The sequence below is a fragment of the Coregonus lavaretus genome, assembly GCF_964263955.1.
Source record: "Coregonus lavaretus genome assembly, chromosome: 10".
Lineage (NCBI taxonomy): Eukaryota > Metazoa > Chordata > Actinopteri > Salmoniformes > Salmonidae > Coregonus > Coregonus lavaretus.
This window is the reverse complement of record NC_139997.1, coordinates 28,365,976-28,380,751: the sequence shown is the minus strand read 5'-3', so window position 1 is coordinate 28,380,751 and position 14,776 is coordinate 28,365,976.

Sequence of the window (14,776 nt, the reverse complement as noted above, 5' to 3'; positions counted from 1 at the left end):
CATTTTGCAGGTGCAGGAAGAAACTGGAATTTGAGAGAGAGATAGAGAGGGAGGGGGTAGCTAGAGAGAAGGAGCTAGAGAGACAGCGATATAATGAATGCCAGTGCAAACTAGACGGGAGAGACAGATCTAAGAGGCAAATTGTGTTTGAAATGAACGCCGATCCTCTCATTCATCAATAGCTGCAGCGTAGCACACACAACCTGCTCGCCAGCCTCGGTCTGGCTACTCTCGCGGGCAATAGCTCTAACGTTCTGCCAACAATTTTCTGCTTGAGAGGAGAGGGAACACGGCACATCTTTCGTGTCAGACACAACGTTGTGAGAATGTGGCCCCCATCCAACGCATGCACATAGACACACACACACACAAATCCCTCAAGTTCATGCCATGCCAATGGAGGCTGCTAAAGACAGAAACTACTATTTCTATCCTGTTTAATCAAAGGCTGTTTTTCACTCCACTGTGTGCTCTGTGTGTGCAATGAGGCCCCTGCAGGCTACTGCCAAGCTACTGACTGAGGACTGGAGAATACTGTCCCCATGCCATTGCCCCTCAATGTGACACAGTGAGTGGCCCCTGCTTACCATTGGCCTGCCTGTCTGCTGCCGGACATCACGCTATAAAGCAGTGCAGAGAGAGAGAAAGAGAGAGAGAGAGAGAGCTTGCCCCTGGAGGTCCTTAAATAAAGCATGCATGCTACAAACCCCTCTCCCCATTTCACCTCTGTCCCTCCCTTTCTCTCTCTTCTCATCCCCCTCTCTCTGCATCTCTTTCTCTGTCTTCCTTTCTTTAATTTGCTCTATCTGAGTGTCTCTCTCTCCTCTCCCTCATGCTCTCTCTTTACCCTTCTATCTTCCTGTCCTCTCTGGCCTCCTTCAAAACTGCTGACATTCCGCTCAACAATGAGTCTTTCCCCCCAATCAGCCAGAGCTTGGTTCTCCCGGGCGGTACTAAAGCACACCAGCCCAACAATCAGCCCAGCTCCCAAATCCCAATGCCACTTTTTTGTGCCGGCCAGCTGAATGTGAATGCCCCATTAAAGCCTATTATCTGCAGCTCCTCTGTTTCCCTCTCTATTTCTTCCGTCCCTCTCTGACTCTCTATCTCATTTTCTCTCCTTCATTCTCGTTTTCTTCCCCTCTCTCCCTCTCCTCTCTCTCGCTCCTTCTCTTTACCTAGCAAGCAGGTCTTATCAGGTATATATTTGTCTGCACTTGTGCTAGAAAACTACAACATGCATTACAACTGCAACATAAAACCTGCCTCAGGTTATGACAAGCAGTCTCTGAATGTTATCAAAAGCTATCTGAAGATTACAGGCAGACTGAGTCACTGTATGTACACCAGAAAAGATAACATTATCATCATATGCATAATTACACTTCTGAACAACACTGTCAATTTAATTTACATAAATATTAAACATCGTAGTACCCAAAACTGAACCTTGGAGAACCGCTTTGGTGACATCATGGTTATTAGACTGACAAGAGATTTACGTATTGTATTTGATCTTTGTCATATCAACTTGCATGTTGAATGTCTTATTCTTTAAATGAGATTTTCAGATTAGATGTGTGGGCTTGTACCATGCATGTCTCTCATCTCTCTCTCTCTGTTAGATCGGCTCACTTTTCTGTCCCCTGTTTTCGGAGATCTAGTTTTAACACGGGTCAGGTCAGCCTTTACGTTGTCTTTAGCCAAAGTCGAAGTACACAAATAAACGAGGGAAAATGGAAGTCAAAAGAAAATAAGATCGGTGCTAATGCCTGCACTATGTGCTTAACCCTCAGAGGGGGTGGGGGTGGGGGTGGGGGGCACATTCCCTGGCCCAAGACCATGGAACAGACACCCCAAGCCTCCGCAATTAATAATTTAACATCACACTAAACTATACCAGGAATCTGTGGTCAATAAACAAGGACTTTAACTAGCGGAGATCGAGTTTCCCTCCCTTATGAAAACGTAGCCAGCCCCCAGTGCCTCTCTGGCAACAGGGAATCAGTGAGGATGCTGTGTTGATGTTGATACAATGTTATTGTACCTGGTTGTTGTGTTACAGACGCAGGTGGGGTCAGAGTCACACACACACACATACACACACACAAACACACACACAGATCTTTTCTTGTAGTGCTTGGGCAACAGGGCAGGCTAAACACAAGCATGTGTTTGTGTGATGGGAGGAAGGCCTTGGGTTACAGTATTGAATTTACAAACCTTAGGAGAGGCTTAACCTTTTAAGTCGTTTCTTATTACACCTCCTCCAGATAGCTGGGAGTGAGACCCATGCCTAGGGAACCATTGTGTCCCGTGTAAGAGGACGTGTACATAGTAGCACCAGCTTAAAACACCAGTTAATGAAGAATTTAAGCTTAAATGAGTTTTATCCCATTGAGTCTATTCTTTCCAGGTATTGAAAGCTTAAGTAGGCCTATGTGTGGAGGAAAGTTAATGAGTACTTTTCTTCATTGTGAGGAACTTTGAAGATGTACAGTAAATGTTTTATAACATTTAATCATTAAGTAGGCTTGTGTTATCAGGTAGATTAATTAGGGAGAAACCATCTCTATATTTTGTTTTGAGAGGCTGCCTTGCCAAAGAAAACAAATTATTGTTTTTTAAAGATACAGCAGTAGGCCTAATCTTTGTCTTGGTCACTTTGTCAGGATCGAACTTTGAACTATTGTTCCACTTTACTAAGCCAACACAGACAACAGCAGATATTGATGATGATGCATTCCAGCGCATCAGATCAATCTAATCTATTAACTATTCTGATTTGTCTTTCTTTCAAATGATAGTTTGTGATTATTTTGCAGGGTGGTTCACAGATAACCCCATTTAGCCTCATTCATCTGTCTTGTGGCCTGTCCCCCTAGCTCTCTTTTTCTGATTACATTAGTGATATGTTGGATGCCTCCCACACCTTAACCAGTCCTCAGAACCCTGGGGCCTTTTAAAGTGTCTGATAGTATTGATAGTATGCATAATTATGCTAATAAGACTAGCTCAGCTGATGCCCGTGAACTTACAGTGGTATGGAGGGCCGGTGAGGATGTTGGAGTGAATGATAATCACCAGGGTTAGTGAGTAGACAGTGTTGGAGGTGAGGTGGGGGAGGGGTTAGAGTGTGAATACAAGGTGGGGCTTGGTCGCTCATTAACTCCATGCTTGTTGGTGCTGGGCTATTGTTCTGTGTAAATCATTACCTGGTCTGGGCCACATACAATAGACTGACTAAGAGTCCCCTACTTTGTAATGCAAGGAGGCTACTGATGCCACAACATGGTCAGAAAGAAAGGGAGAGAGAGAAAGAGAGGGAGGGAGTCCCCTCAGCGTCTCCCACACGCAGCTGTTTTCATAAAGATGGATATCATGACAGCCACTGTTTTTACTCGTTTCTTCTGCCTTTCTTCTTTGATTTTCTTTCTCTCCACTCTCTCTTTCCATCCAGTACGGGATTCCCCTGTCCCCCAGCTAGCAGCAGGCTAAACCTTCCCTGAACTCTTCCCTTTTAATTAATCTCACTGACTTTGTTAATTATTTGTTTGGCTGAGGCCCTCCTTTTGAAGTCGGGAACACATGAGCGCCTGATATAACTGGGCGGGTACTTGTTATCTCTGGTTACTGTTGTGATACAGACTTACAGTAAATAGTCCAGTTATACTACTTTAACTTGACCCCCCCCCAAACATATTATTTTATTCTTCTTGCTTCTTTTTCCCCCACTACAAAGGCCATTCTTAGGAAGTTTATTTGACAATGTTTAAAGTTTTACGATTGTATCTCATCTCTTGTGTTTTGATAACTCTGAACCTCCCTATTTTGTGTGTGTGTATGTGTCGGGGGGTGGGGAGTGGTCAGCTAATGATTCAGTGAGGTTTCAGCATCCTAGGAGGGAATTAGGTGAATGAATCATCTCATTAAGACAACACCGTACTGTCCTGGTGTTAGAACTCTCGTTATATGCCGTTTATCACCCATGCAACCATTATTTTAAAGGGGGCATGAAGTATATGAGGATGGAGGGGGGATGGTCCGGAAGGGGGCAGTCCCCCCTCGGGAATTCAGAGAATTTTGCCCCTGAAACGGCTTTGTCCTGCAATCTAGAGTCCCCTGTAGCTCAGTTGGTAGAGCATGGCGCTTGCAATGCCAGGGTTGTGGGTTCGTTTCCCACGGGGGGCCAGTATGAAAATGTATGCACTAACTGTAAGTCGCTCTGGATAAGAGCGTCTGCTAAATGACTAAAATGTAGAGCAATAATCATTATACCTAATTCTATGTAAAAAAAAAAAAAAATGTGTCTATTTATACCACTTTACCTGTTCAATTGTTATTTTAATTAATGATACACATTAAGTCTTTAAAGTTCCAATGCAAACATTTTTATCTCAATATCAAATCATTTCTGGGTAACAATTAAGTACCTTATTGTGATTGTTTTCAATTAAAATGGTCAAAATGAAACAAAAATAGCTTTTTAGCAAAGAGCAATTTCTCAAGCAAGAATTTAGCTAGGACTGTCTGGGAGTAGTCTGAGTGGGGAGGGGAAAATGGAAAACTAGCTGTTATTGGCAGAGAGGTCTGGAACTCTCTTTCTTATTGGTCTATTAACTCATTTACCGCCAGGCAGGCTAAAACTCCATCGCACCAAAACAGGCTGAAATTTCAGGTGGTCTGTTCAAACAGCTGATACACTAAACGGGCATTATCATCACTTTCACAATTTCACAGTATTATCCCAACCTCATAGTGTGAAAATATATATAAAACACAGGAAAATTACATTTTTGACTGCACTGGGCCATTAAGAACTTTAATGCCTTAGGAGTTTAGTACAACTGCCACACTAGTATATAGTATCAAAACCCAAGCATTAAAGCAATTCTAATATTTTCTAAAGTGTAGCAATCTTGCCAGCAGGCATGCCAGCTAAGATAGTTAGACAAGCTAAAAATGAAAGACATGCTCCGGAACTTTGGCGACTAGTAAGGATTTTTGAAAACCTCCTGCTTTGGGATGGATGTGTCAATGTTTAGTTCATACATGCATAATATATTAGCAGAATTACTGTCTTACCACAATTAGCCAAGAAATCCCTAGTTTGGAAGCAAATGTTTACTGGAAGCTGTGTGGCGCAATTGTCCCTAGATTTTCCCCCACATGGGCCCCTCGCCATTTGACAGCTAGCAAGATGCACACACAGCAGCGCGAGAGAGAGCGCAATGACGTGGTGCACATATCTGCACATGTAAGTCGCTCTGGATAAGAGCGTCTGCTAAATGACTAAAATGTAAATGTAAATATCTGCACATATGTGACGTAGTACGCAATTTTCGGGGAACCACTTTTAGCTTGTGACTGCTAATTTAAGAACTACTGGCAAAAAAAGTTTACAAAAGTACAGAAGAATCGCTTTAAGTTTAGTAATTAGTTTAACATCTGAAAATGTATATATATATATAAAAAAAATATTGATATATATACCACTGAACAAAATATAAACGCAACATGCAAACGCTTCAAAGGTTTTACTGAGTTACAGTTCATACAGTGCATTCGGAAAGTATTCAGACCCCTTCACTTTTTCCACATTTTGTTACGTTACAGCCTTATTCTAAAATTGATTAAATTAATGTTTTTTCCTCATCTATCTACACACAATATTCCATAATGACAAAGCGAAAACAGGTTGTTAGAAATGTAAAAAAATAAAAAACAGAAATACCTTATTTACATAAGTATTCAGACCCTTTGCTATGAGACTCGAAATTGAGCTCAGGTGCATCCTGTTTCCATTCATCATCCTTGAGATGTTTCTACAACTTGATTGGAGTCCACCTGTGGTAAATCCAATTGATTGGACATGATTTGGAAAGGCACACACTTATCTATATAAGGTCCCACAGTTAACAGTGCATGTCAGAGCAAAAACCAAGCCATCAGGTCGAAGGAATTGTCCGTAGAGCTCAGAGACAGGATTGTGTTGAGGCATAGATCTGGGGAAAGGGACCAAAATAGTTCCTCTGTGGAGATGGGAGAAACTTCCAGAAGGACAACAATCTCTGCAGCACTCAACCAATCAGGCCTTTATGGTAGAGTGGCCAGGCGGAAGCCACTCCTCAGTAAAAGGTACATGACAACTCGCTTGGAGTTTGCCAAAAGGCACCTCAAGACTCTCAGACCATGATAAACAAGATTCTCTGGTCTGATGAAACCAAGACTGTACTCTTTGGCCTGAATGCCAAGCGTCACATCTGGAGGAAACCTGTCACCATCCCTACGGTGAAGCATGGAGGTGGCAGCATCATGTTTTTCAGCGGCAGGGACTGGGAGACTAGTCAGGGTTGAGGGAAAGATGAACGGAGCAAAGTACAGAGAGATCCCTGATGAAAACCTGCTCCAGAGTGCTCAGGACATCAGACTGGGGCGAAGGTTCACCTTCCAACAGGACAACGACCCTAAGCAAACAGCCAAGACAATGCAGGAGTGGCTTCGGGACAAGTCTCTGAATGTCCTTGAGCCCGGACTTGAGCCAGATCGAACATCTCTGGAGAGACATGAAAATAGCTTTGCAGCGACGCTCCCCATCCAACCTGACAGAGCTTGAGAGGATCTGCAGAGAAGAATGGGAGAAACTCCCAAATACAGGTGTGCCAAGCTTGTAGCATCATACCCAAGAAAACTCAAGGCTGTAATCGCTGCTAAAGGTGCTTCAACAAAGTACTGAGTAAAGCGATTGAATACTTATGTATATGTGATATTTCCGTTTTTTTTATTTTTATACATTTGCAAAAAATTATAAAACCTGATTTTGCTTTGTCATTATGGGGTATTGTGTGTAGATTGATGAGGGGGAAAAAACACTTTTATCCATTTTAGAATAAGGCTGTAATGTAACAAAATGTGAAAAAGTCAAAGGGTCTGAATACTTTCCGAATGCACTGTCTAAGGAAATCAGTCAATTTAAATAAATAAATTAGGCCCTAATCTATGGATTTCACATGACTGGGAATACATATATCCATCTGTTGGTCACAGATACCCTTAAAAAAAATAGTAGGGACGTGGATCAGAAAACCAGTTAGTATCTGGTGTGACCACCATTTGCCTCGTGCAGCGCGACACATCTCCTTCACATAGAGTCGATCAGGCTGTTGATTGTGGCCTGTGGAATGTTGTCCCACTCCTCTTCAATGGCTGTGTGAAGTTGCTGGATATTGGCGGGAACTGGAACACGCTGTCGTACACGTCGATCCAGAGCATCCCAAACATGTTCAATGGGTGACATGTCTGGTGAGTATGCAGGCCATGGAAGAACTTAAACGTTTTCATTGTTCTGGAATTATGTACAGATCCTTGCGACATTGGGCCTTGCATTATCATGCTGAAACATGAGGTGATGGTGGCGGATGAGTGGCACGACAATGGGCCTCAGGATCTCGTCACGGTATCTCTGTGCATTCAAATTGCCATTGATTCAATGCAATTGTGTTCGTTGTCCGTAGCTAATACGTGCCCATACCATAACCCCACCGCCGCCGCCACCATGGGGCACTCTGTTCACAACGATGACATCAGCAAACCGCTCCCCCACGTCTGCCATCTGCCCGGTACAGTTGAAACCAGGATTCATCCGTGAAGAGCACACTTCTCCAGCGTGCCAGTGGCCATCGAAGATGAGCATTTGCCCACTGAAGTTGGTTACGACGCCAAACTGCAGTCAGGTCAAGACCCTGGTGAGGACAACGAGCACGCAGATGAGCTTCCCTGAGATGGTTTCTGACAGTTTGTGCAGAAATTCTTTGGTTCTGGAAACCCACAGTTTCATCAGTTGTCCGGGTGGCTGGTCTCAGACGATCCCGCAGGTGAAGAAGCTGAATGTGGAGGTCCTGGGCTGGCGTGGTTACACGTGGTCTGCGGTTATGAGGCCGGTTGGATGAACTGCCAAATTCTCTAAAACGACGCTTATGGTAGAGAAATTAACATTCAAATATCTGGCAACAGCTCTGGTGGACATTCGTGCAGTCACCATACCAATTGTACGCTCCCTCAAAACATGAGACACCTGTGGCATTGAGTTGTGTGACAAAACTTCACATTTTAGAGTGGCCTTTTATTGTCCCCAGCACAAGGTGCACCTGTGTAATGATCATGCTGTTTAATCAGCTTATTGATATACCACACTTGTCAGGTGGATGGATTATCTTGGCAAAGGAGAAATGCTCACTAACAGGGATGTAAACAAATTTGTGCACAACATTTGAGAGAAATAAGCTTTTTGTGTGTATGGATCATTTCTGGGAATTTTTATTTCAGCTCATGAAACATGGGACCAACACTTTGCATGTTGCGTTTATATTTTTGTTCAGTATACATAAAACAAATCTGAGGGGGCACGTGCCCTTGTGCCCCCTATGGGAATGACGGCCAGCATGCGGTCAGGCTGTTGGATGAAAGGGGATCTAAAACAAAACATCTCAAAATGTGTGTGTGTGTGTTTAAAAAAAAAAGATTGGGAGAGATCAAATGTCATACAGCCTAAGACGCTGAAATTGTAAGCACAGAGTACTATTATTTCCGTTGCTCTCTCTCTCCCTTCCTTTTTTTACAATTGTATTTACTTTTGCCCGAATTAAGGCATGATAATGGGGAAATGTATACATTAATTGAAAAATATGTGTTATCAATGTGGGCAACATGATATCATCACGTCGATGATCTTTTTCCTTTTATTCTCCCATAGAAAGTACAATGAATAATGTTAATGAGTTGGTTGAAGGAATGTTGAAGAAACATGGACAATTGCCGAGTTAATAAAAGAGAGAGACAAACAAGCAGACTGTGCGCGAAGCCCACAATTATGCACCTTGCAATTATTATTTCCAGCTCTTTTTTGGACAATTATATCGTAATGAATTAATTAACTGAATCCCAAGGTGGAATGTACAAGAAATGTAGCTAGGCCAACTGAACATGTAACAATAAACTCTGAAAAATCAAGTGAATACATGGAAGCACTCACTTAGGCTCTACCGGTGCCCAGAGCGGACGGATGTTGCGTTGATGTTACAAGTCATTATACCACCCTGCTCTTAGTAATCCACCCGCTCTGTCCCCCGGTGGGTCAAAACAAGTGCGCCCCACATGTGGTTGCATGCAGTACAACGGAACTGTAGGCTACTCAAGTGGTTATAGGCCTGCATCTGTTTGCATTTATTTCAATATATTATAATGACGCCTAATGCCTAAATAATCACATTCATTTGATTCTCAATTAACACAGTGATGGCAAGTGCTTTTTATGTTTTATTTCTCTTGTTATTGACCCTGAGAGGATAACCTATTCCTTTCCTTCGGCTTAAAGAAAACAAGATGTAGGCCTATCATGCTGGCCAGGACAAATGATCAATGTATACTTTAGAAGCGTCTCATCTATCTCAGAAGGTAGAACCAGCCCTAGACAGGACTCCTTAATAATTATCACTATATTTACTTCACAAACACTAAGTATACTAGTTGACTGCACATAGCATGTACACATAGCACTGACACTCACTCTGCAGTGGTTGGGAATGGGTACGGGAGCTGAACACGCAGCAGTACGGGAGTTGAACACTGTGTGCGGGATGCAACTCTAGACAAGTCATCAACTAAGCTATATCCTCTTCCTAACATGTCTAAGGTATTAAACCACAACATCAAAGAGATGGGTCAATGTGAACTGTGGAGATATAAACATACAACTGAAAGAGAATACTCATATTACTCTCATGTCCACAAGTCATATAAAAAAATTGACTTTTTTATTGCAAACTTTTCTTTAATTGACTGTGTTTCTGAATGTAAATACCTTCCTAGAATAATTACGGATCATAACCCATTGTCCTTCACGTTTAAGCGTAAACCTCCTATGCCAGTAACAAAGACATGGCAATTCAACACAATGTTACTTGGAGATAAGGAGTTTACCTCATATCTCAACACATACACTACCAGTCAAAAGTTTGGACACACCTACTCATTCAAGGGTTTTTCTTTATTTTTTACTATTTTTTACATTGTAAAATAATAGTGAAGACATCAAAACTATGAAATAACACATATGGAATCATGTAGTAACCAAAAAAGTGTTAAACAAATCAAAATATATTTGAGATTTGAGATTTTTCAAATAGCCACCCTTTGCCTTGATGACAGCTTTGCACACGCTTGGCATTCTCTCAACCAGCTTCACCTGGAATGCTTTTCCAAATGTCTTGAAGGAGTTCCCACATATGCTGAGCACTTGTTAGCTGCTTTTCCTTCACTCTGCCGTCCGACTCATCCAAAACCATCTCAATTGGGTTGAGGTCGGGGGATTGTGGAGGCCAGGTCATGTGATGCAGCACTCCATCACTCTCCTTCTTGGTAAAAATAGCCCTTACACAGCCTGGAGGTGTGTTGGGTCATTGTCCTGTTGAAAAACAAATGATAGTCCCACTAAGCCCAAACCAGATGGGATGGCGTATCGCTGTAGAATGCTGTGGTAGCCATGCTGGTTAAGTGTGCCTTGAATTCTAAAAACATCACAGACAGTGTCACCAGCAAAGCACCCCCACACCATAACACCTCCTCCTCCATGCTTTACGGTGGTAACTACACATGCAGAGATCATCTGTTCACCGACACCGTGTCTCACAAAGACACAGCGGTTTGAACCAAAAATCTCACATTTGGATTCCAGACCAAAATAGAAATTTCCACCGGTCTAATGTCCATTGCTCGTGTTTCTTGGCCCAAGCAGGCCTCTTCTTATTATTGGTGTCCTTTAGTAGTAGTTTCTTTGTAGCAATTCGACCATGAAGGCCTGATTCACACAGTTCCCTCTGAACAGTTGATGATGAGATGTGTCTGTCACTTGAACTCTGTGAAGTATTTATTAGGCTGCAATTTCTGAGACTGGTAACTCTAATGAACTTATCCTCTGCAGCAGAGGTAACTCTGGGTCTTTCATTCCTGTGGCGGTCCTCATGAGATCCAGTTTCATCATAGCGCTTGATGGTTTTTGCGACTGCACTTGAAGAAACTTTCAAAGTTCTTGAAATTTTCCGGATTGACTGACCTTCATGTCTTTAAGTAATGATGGACTAATTTCTCTTTGCTTATTTGAGCTGTTCTTGCCATAATATGGACCTGGTCTTTTACCAAATAGAGCTATATTCTGTATACCTTGTCACAACACAATTGATTGGCTCAAACGCATGAAGAAGGAAAGAAATTCCACAAATTAACTTTTAGGAAGGCACACCTGTTAATTGAAATGCATTCCAGGCGACTACCTCATGAAGCTGGTTGAGAGAATGCCAAGAGTGTGCAAAGCGGTCATCAAGGCAAAAGGTGGCTATTTGAATCTCATATATAAAATATATTTTGATTTGTTTATCACTTTTTTGGTTACTACATGATTCCATATGTGTTATTTCATAGTTTTGATGTCTTCACTATTATTCTACAATGTAGAAAATAGTAAAAATAAAGAAAAACCCTTAAATGAGTAGGTGTGTCCAAACTTTTGACTGGTACTGTAGATAGACTTGTTTTTTGGAAATAAATCTTAAAACATGTATGAGAGGTTGTATAACATAAGAAAAAGAAGGCCGATAAAGAATTAGAAATACTAGGGCAGAAAATCCATGACTTAGAAAGAAAACACAGCTTAGATAGAAATGTTGACACCCTTCAACAGTTGAACGCTTTGAAGCTTGAATATAATATAATAAACACCCGCTCTGCAGAGATTGCTGCCCTGAAATCCAAAGAAAAATATGTTGAGCAAGGTGAAGGTGCGGGGAAATGCTTGCTTGGCAAATTCAGAAAGAGGCGGAAGAAAGTACCATCCACAGCATTAAAACCCCAGATGGTAGCATAACAATGGATTATTCTGAAATTAACTCAGTCTTTAAACATTTTATCACTCCGAAAACAAAAGTTCAATTAAAGATAGACAATTTCCTTAATAAGGCCAATTTACCAATCATAAGTGAACCAGAGAAAATTTATATTGATAGAAACATTTCCCTAGCTGAGCTGGTGGAGGCCATTAATAGTCTACAAAATGGGAAATCTCCTGGTAATGATGGGTTCCCAGTGGAATTTTACAGAAACGTTCTTCTCAAATGACTAAAGCCTATGTTATTTATGCTCACAGCAGCTCTAGAGAAAAATGAACTTCCCCAATCGCTATGTTTAGCTACAATCACCCTACTTAAAAAGAAAGATAATGGTCCATTGTCATGCGGATCCTTCCGCCCAGTCTCTCTTTTGAATGTGAGTGATAAAATCATTGCTAAGGTATTGGCTTTTCGCATTGAAATAGTAATATAAATGTTGATCCACTTAGATCAAACAGGGTTCATATGGAATAGGATGTCTTCGTCCGATCGCAGACGATTTTTCAATATAATCCATCGTACCAGGAACTTGAACGTTCCAAAAGTGGGAGTATCATTGGATGCTGAAAAAGTGTTCGATAGGGTGGAATGGGCATATTTGATGGCTGTCTTTAAAAAGTTTGGTTTTAGTCTGGTATTTATTTCCTGGACTTAGCTATTGTGTGAATCCCCCAAAAGCAGCTATAGTTGAAGATTATTTCACTTAGAATTCACTGTATCACAAGTCCAGTCGGCAGAAGTTTACATACACAAAGTTGACTGTGCCTTTAAACAGCTTGGAAAATTCCAGAAAATGATGTCATGGCTTTAGAAGCTTCTGATAGGCTAATTGACATCATTTGAGTCAATTGGTGGTGTACCTGTGTATGTATTTCAAGGCCTACCTTCAAACTCAGTGCCTCTTTGCTTGACATCATGGGAAAATCTAAAGAAATCAGCCAAGACCTCAGAAAAAAAAATGGTAGACCTCCACAAGTCTGGTTCATCCTTGGGAGCAATATCCAAACGCCTGAAGGTATCACGTTCATCTGTACAACAATAGTATGCAAGTATAAACACCATGGGACCACGCAGCCGTCATACCGCTCAGGAAGGAGACGCGTTCTGTCTCCTAGAGATGAATGTACTTTGGTGTGAAAAGTGCAGATCAATCCCAGAACAACAGCAAAGGACCTTGTGAAGATGCTGGAGGAAACAGGTACAAATGTATCTATATCTACAGTAAAACGAGTCCTATATCGACATAACCTGAAAGGCCGCTCAGCAAGGAAGAAGCCACTGCTCCAAAACAGCCATAAAAAAGCCAGACTATGGTTTGCAACTGCACATGGGGACAAAGATGGTACTTTTTGGAGAAATGTCCTCTGGTCTGATGAAACAAAAATAGAACTGTTTGGCCATAATGACCAACGTTATGTTTGGAGGAAAACGGGGTAAGCTTGCAAGCCGAAGAACACCATCCCAACCGTGAAGCACGGGGTGGAAGCATCATTACATTTTACATTTTAGTCATTTAGCAGACGCTCTTATCCAGAGCGACTTACATGAGCAATTAGGGTTAAGTGCCTTGCTTAAGGGCACATCGACAGATTTTTCACCTAGTCGGCTCGGGGATTAGAACCAGCGACCTTACGGTGACTGGCACAACGCTCTTACCCACTAAGCTACCTGCCGCCCTCATGTTGTGGGGGTGCTTTGCTGCAGGAGGGACTGGTGCACTTCACAAAATAGATGGCATCATGAGGAAGAAAAATTATGTGGATATATTGAAGCAATATCTCAAGACATCAGTCAGGAAGTTAAAGCTTGTCCGCAAATAGGTCTTCCAAATGGACAATGACCCCAAGCATACTTCCAAAGTTGTGGCAAAATGGCTTAAGGACAACAAAGTCAAGGTATTGGAGTGAACATTACAAAGCCCTGACCTCAACCCTATAGAACACTTGTGGGCAGAACTGAAAAAGCGTGTGCGAGCAAGGAGGCCTACAAACCTGATTCAGTTACACCAGCTCTGTCAGGAGGAATGGGCCAAAATTCACCCAACTTATTGTGGGAAGCTTGTGGATGGCTACCCGAAACGTTTGACCAAGTTAAACAATTGAAAGGCAATGCTACCAAATACTAATTGAGTGTATGTAAATTTCTGACCCAATGGGAATGTGATGAAAGAAATAAAAGCTGAAATAAATCATTCTCTCTACTATTATTCTGACATTCCACATTCTTAAAATAAAGTGGTGATCCTAACTGACCTAAGACAGGGAAGTATTACTAGGATTAAATGTCAGAAATTGTGAAAAACTGAGTTTCAATGTATTTGGCTAAGGTGTATGTAAACTTCCGACTTCAACTGCATAAGATTAAATGGACAAATCTCTGGTCCATTTAAGTTATCAAGAGAGACAGGGATGCCCTCTGTCCAGTTATTTATTTGCCTTAGCCACGGAACCCCTAGCATCAATAATTAGAACCCATGGCTTAATCCGGGGAATAGAGATTGGTGGAGAACAACATGTGATATCATTGTATTCAGATGACATTTACTGTATTTATCTGAAACAGAACTTTCTCTGTCATTTCTTTTGCAACTGTTGGAAACATATGGTGCTGTATCAGGATTCAAAGTGAATTGGGCGAACACTAAAATAATGCCCATTTCTAATTATGACTTTTCAAGCATGGAAAGTAGATTCCAGTGGAAATGGACAAAGACACATATGAAATACCTGGGCGTATTGATATCATGCAATTTGGAGGAGGACTATAAAATCAACTACTCTCCTATGAACTTGCTTGTTTACCCAACCGTGGGACAGACTGTTTGTTCCCACACTCAG